This window comes from Lepisma saccharinum, unplaced genomic scaffold (genome assembly GCF_977018435.1).
Source record: "Lepisma saccharinum unplaced genomic scaffold, izLepSacc3.1 HAP1_SCAFFOLD_217, whole genome shotgun sequence".
Lineage (NCBI taxonomy): Eukaryota > Metazoa > Arthropoda > Insecta > Zygentoma > Lepismatidae > Lepisma > Lepisma saccharinum.
Window position 1 is genome coordinate 541,125 of NW_028143000.1, and position 6,075 is coordinate 547,199.

The window sequence follows — 6,075 nt, forward strand, 5'->3', positions numbered from 1 at the left end:
AATCCTTGACTGGAAAATGTGTTACAGAAGCCATCAGGACAATCATCAATCAGAGTGGAAGATCACCGCGCTATTTGCAAACAGATAATGGCAAAGAATTTTATAATTCTGTGTTCCAACAATTTATTAAAAGCCAGGCAATACAACATTACTCGAGTTACAGTGATCTCAAGGCCTCAATTGTAGAGAGACTCTTCAAAACCCTAAAAAATCTTATGTATAAACAATTTACACTTCAAGGAAATTATAAATGGCATAATATTCTTCCAGAACTTCTACATAAATATAACAACTCGGTCCATTCCACAATCAACATGAAACCCTCTGAAGTAATTTCATCTGATGAGCAAACATTGATCAGGACTGTTTATTATCCTAGATAACAGCCAACAACAAGGAAGGCCAAATACAAGGTGGGTGATCAAGTAAGAATCAGCAAATATAAGCACTTATACAAAAGAGGCTTTACAAGAAACTGGAGCGCTGAATTATTTACAGTGGTTCAAGTTAAACCTGGGACCCCTAACACATATATAATAAAAGACCACCGAGGAGAAATTCTCAAAGGCCGATTCTATGAAGAAGAACTCAGCAAAACTAAACAGCCTGACACATATCTCATAGAAAAAATCATCCGCAGAAATGGCAACAAGTTATTTGTCAAATGGCTAGGACTTCCAGAACACAGCTGGATCGATGCAGACAAAGTGATAATATGAGCACCTGGGATGTTATAAAAAGGCTGCCAGAACCTGAACAGCAGATTAAGAGAAATGGCAAGTTGCTGCCTGAAAATATTAGATGTCTTATTGTTGGGCCATCGGCTTGTGGTAAAACTACACTAATGATTGATAATTTTTTATTGGCACCCAACTGGTTAGACTGGAAAAATAGGCACTTGTATATTTTTTCTAAGAGCTTGGAACAATTAAAATATCAGCAGCTGATGAAGCTATATGATGGATTGGATATAGCCACTTTGGAACCAGATGTTAAGCCACTCCATGAATGTCTCGATAATTCTGTTGTTGTGTTTGATGACATTATACTGGATAATCAAAACATGGTTAGAAATTTCTTTACACAGGGCCGACACAAAAACATTGATTGCTTCTACCTGGCACAGACTTTTTCTAAAATACCGAAGCAGCTGATCCGAGACAACAGCAATTTTATATGTGTGTTTCATCAAGATCATACCAACCTCAAACACACACATGATGAATATGTAGGTGGGGACTTGAGCTACAATGATTTTTCCAAGTTTTGCAGTAGGTGCTGGAACCAGGACAGTTATGGGTTTGTCACAATTGATATGACAAGAAAACCCAATAGTGGCAAATACAGAAATAAAATGAACAATTTTCTAGACATTGAAACATATATAAATAACCATGAAAATGCCAATTATTGATGATCTTAAATTAAAAGATTATCTTGTAAAAAGATTTAAAGGATGGAAATCAGAGAACCGAGGAATTTATGAACAACACAAACAAACAGAACAGCCTATTATTGATGCTATTAGAGAATTAGGTAAAAATATCAAAACTGTTACAGAGCAAAATCAAAATTTGATCACAGAGCTTGTACCTGTAGCTGCAAGGAACATATTAGATTATCCAATCACCCCACTTTCTTGTATTCATACACCTAGTCCTATTGCTCCTCGAAGAATTGAAGCTACTCTGGATCCTATTGAATTGGGTCTTCTTGCTCAAAAATATTTAAGCACACCTAAAGACAACAAAGATGAGATTTTTGGCTTAAATGCTGACACAGAGCGTGATGGTAGCATCATACATAGAATTGGCAATTTCAGAGTAACATTTATGGGAGATGATATAATTGTATATTCAGAATCTCATCTTGGACAAAGAGGTGGTTTTGTTAAATATCCCGGCACACCTGGATTGTGGGAACTGATGACTAGGAAAAGGCCTGCCAGCTATACAGATCAAGACTATGAGCACTACAAAGAAATATTAATAAAATCAGATGCTCTATACCAGAACAATGATCCCACACAAAAAAGAGTCAAGTCTAGCAGTGGAGCAAAATACAACAATTTAATCAAGCCCATATGGTCACAAATTAAGACTGGCAGTGGAATCAAACAATACAACACCCTGCCTAAAGAATTTGTCTGGGTTGATGATGTCAGGAAACTTGTAGATATTTTATTGTTGATAGCTGGGGAGGAAAATGCTGGCAACCACAATATTTACAATGAAAAGGTTGGAATTATGGACATGATAAGCACCAAATTGTCTAAATTTTATAGTGAATGACACTAAGGGCATTGGATATCTTATAAAAATTATTAATACTCTACCACCTAAATTTTGGAATATTTCTGAGGGTCGGGGGTTGGTTAATGACATTATAAACAAGCTGCCATTTGAACTACACATTCCAGGCTATCAGTATTGTGGTCCCGGTACAAAATTGTACCATAGATTAAACAGAGGGGACCCTGGTGTTAATCCTCTAGATGCTGCTTGTAGAGACCATGACATAGCATACAACACACATACTGATCTTGACAAGAGACATGTTGCAGACAAGAAATTAGAAGAGGCTGCATTTGGTAGATTTGTAAGCAAAGATGCTTCTTTGAGTGAAAGAATAGCAGCATTGGGGACCACCATAGCTATGAACACCAAACAAAAACTGGGGTGGGGGCTGTGAATATGTATATAATAAACCTAGAATGAAGGCCAAGGGTGTTATGTATCAAATACCTTATGCAGGTCTTAAATCTCTTAAAAATATTGATAGCCTTTTAACCAAAAAGCAGCGCAAGAAAAAAAGCTCTTGTCTTGCCAAGGGCCATGGTATGAAATTGTTGCTTAGTACACCCCAATTAAAAAAATTACAACAATCTAGAAAAAAATCACATGTGGGGGGTTTCATATTTACTATCCCGGCCATCTTAGCAGCACTTGGGGCTGTTGGGAGCTTGGCTGGGGGATCAGCTGCCATAGCAAAAACAGTAATAGATGCCAAGAAAAATAGGGCAGATTTAGATGAATTGAAGCGCCATAACCTGGCCATGGAGAAACAAGGCAAAAGTGTTAAGAGAGCCATGAATAAGTTTAAAAAAACAAGAGCCGCTTACAAACCAAGATATTGAAGCTCTAATCAAGCCACTGGGCATCAAAAATTTTAGAGGTGTGTACATGTCTGATTCTTTACCAGAACAACCACTCAACAAAGAGTGTGGCATTGTTAATTTGGATAAGTACAAAAATCAGGGCACTCACTGGATTTGTTATCTTAAATATTTAAAAGATGAGGCATTTGTGTTTGATTCATTTGGAGGTGTTCCACCTGAAAATTTAATAAAATATCTAAAATCAGCTAATCTTTATTACAATAATGCCGTGTTCAAAATTTCAAAGATGTTAATTGCGGACATTTGTGTTTATCTGTTCTTAGATATATGTCTCAAATAAATAAACCATCAATTGAAGATTTTCAAAAAGCCTTGTGGTATTTAAAACATCATGGGGGTATTCCATCTCACCAGCCAAAATTCAAAATTGAAACTCAAATTACATGATGATATAGTGTATCCCAAAACAATAGCTCTCAGAGCATTTTATGGCATGTACTTGATCCCTAATATTACACACCACAACAACAAAATTGCAGTAGGGGATCAAAAAATTGTCATCACTCCAGGGCAGTATAATCTGTCCACTCTAAATGCTCAATTACCCAGAGGTATAGTATTAACTCAAAATTCTGTCACTCACAGAGTAGAGATTGTATCTGCTACAGAAACAGTGGATCTGGGTACTATAGGAGAGCTGTTAGAATTTGAGAACAACACAAAACTTGAACCAGCCATCAAACACACTGCTATTAATATACCTAAATTCTTAGCCATAGAAACTCTGAATATTCACTGTAATGTGGCTGAGGGTATGATCACCAAATCAAATGGCATAGGCACTCACAAACAAACTGGCATCATTGCAACATTTAAACCTAATTCTGAATTTATGGAGCCCATCATCTACACTCCATCCCCAACATTATATTTTCCTGTGTGCCATAATAGAATAGATAACATTGAATTGATGGTCACTAATGAAAAAGAAGAATTAGTTGATTTTGCTGGAGCCACAACAACTGCAATCATAGAGATTAATATTTAAATAAAAATACATACAAAAAAAATGGAAAATATTGAGAGTTATGAGCTACAATCATTCCCCCCAAACAGGAGGACATTTGCAAATTTAAATCAACCCAACACAGAAATTGAGGTTGATCTTGATGTAGGGGATGGCTTTATACACCCCCACAGAGCAGATCTATACATCAAGTTTGATGTTGTAAAGCTCGATGGAACAGATTATCCGGCAAATTCAAATATAAGATTGGTAGACAATTTTATGCCGCATCTGTTCTCTGAAATTGAGATCAGAAAGCATGGTGTTGTTATAAACAGAGTGGATTATCTCGGCATTACCTCCACAGCTTTGGCCACACTAAAATTATCCAAAACCGAGGCTTCTTACTACAAAATAGGTGGATTTGAGGCTGGTGATAAAATATTATCCAAGAGCCACACAGTGCTGTTCCCTATGCGCCTGTTGCCAGGATTCTTCTCAGATTACAAAGATATTATGTGGAAGGGTGGTTTAAGAATCACATTTAGAAGAGCTGCCAATGATAATAATGCTTTGATGAGGTACAGCACATTAAACTCTACAGGGGAAGCTTTGCCTAATACCCTACCTGATGAAGGCAAATGCATTATTCAGACTATGGAGCTAAGAATCCCAGTTGTTGAATATGAAGCCAGTTATGCTCTTAAATACAAAGCAGATATCCTAAAAAATCCACAGATTCCTCTACAATTTTATACATTTCAATGTGTACAGAAGCCTGCCGCTGGTACTTATTATGAGTTTGATGCTACAAATTCATTCTCCAGTATACAATATGACATGCCGGATTTTGTGGTGGTACTGTTTCAGACTGGAAGACACAATAATCAGGAAAAAAATTCAAGTAGATTTGATAACTGCCACATCAAGAACATATATCTTAAAAATGGCAGAAATGAGATATTTCCTAGAGAAAATTATAATTTAGACATGTCCAAGGATGATTTCCTTAAATTATATGAAGCATTTACAGCATACAAAAGGGTCACTACTGGCAATACTGACATGTATTACACACCAGATGAATTCAAAGCACAGAGACCCATGTTTGTCATCAACACTTCAAAAAGGAAACAAGTTGTGGTTAATGACAGGACAAATATTAAAATTATCTCTGAATTCCACAATACACTCCCTGATGACACTATATGTAGTGTTATTCTCATAGGTGAAAAATCATATGTTTATGATGTAAGAAATGAGAGAGTCACAGAGCAATTCTAGAAGATTTCTGCACAATGTATTGTTTTAATATTAGATAAACAAATTGAACCTGGTATCCAATTGAACTTAAACCGGAAGTAAATATGTGTGTGTGTGGGTGTGGGTGTGTGTAGCTTAGTTTTAGGTGTGGGCAAAAAAATATCAAGAGGGGCATATTTTTAACAAATTTATGGACAACAATCTCACAGAAGTGCCTTTTGTAAGTGTGGACAAATCAATCTGAGGGGGCTCATCATTTCACAGGAACTTCCTGAGGGCATTTTTACAAAAATCTTGGATTAGACGGAGTACCACACTTGAGCAAAAAGCTCATATGGGCATGTTGAGCTTGTTTTAAGTGTAGCCAAATCTGCCTGAGAGGGGCTCATCATTTCTCGTGCTTGTTGTAGCATCAATTACACTACTGTTTACATATACTTTTTTCTGTAGTTCAGAAGAATTCCATTGCAGGTTCTGCAATACACCCTCATGTTGGAGTAGAATAACAATCAGTTCCTTCCTGTAAAGGAAATACGGTCATGTGTAAAATCAATTCGGAATTAACATTCTAATCAGAACTTTCTTTTAAAGAAAAATATTTTGCATCAGAAAAATAATAACAACCCCGATTTTTTTAACATCTGGTTCCCATATACGAAATATTCTTAATTTCAATTTTATTTCTAAA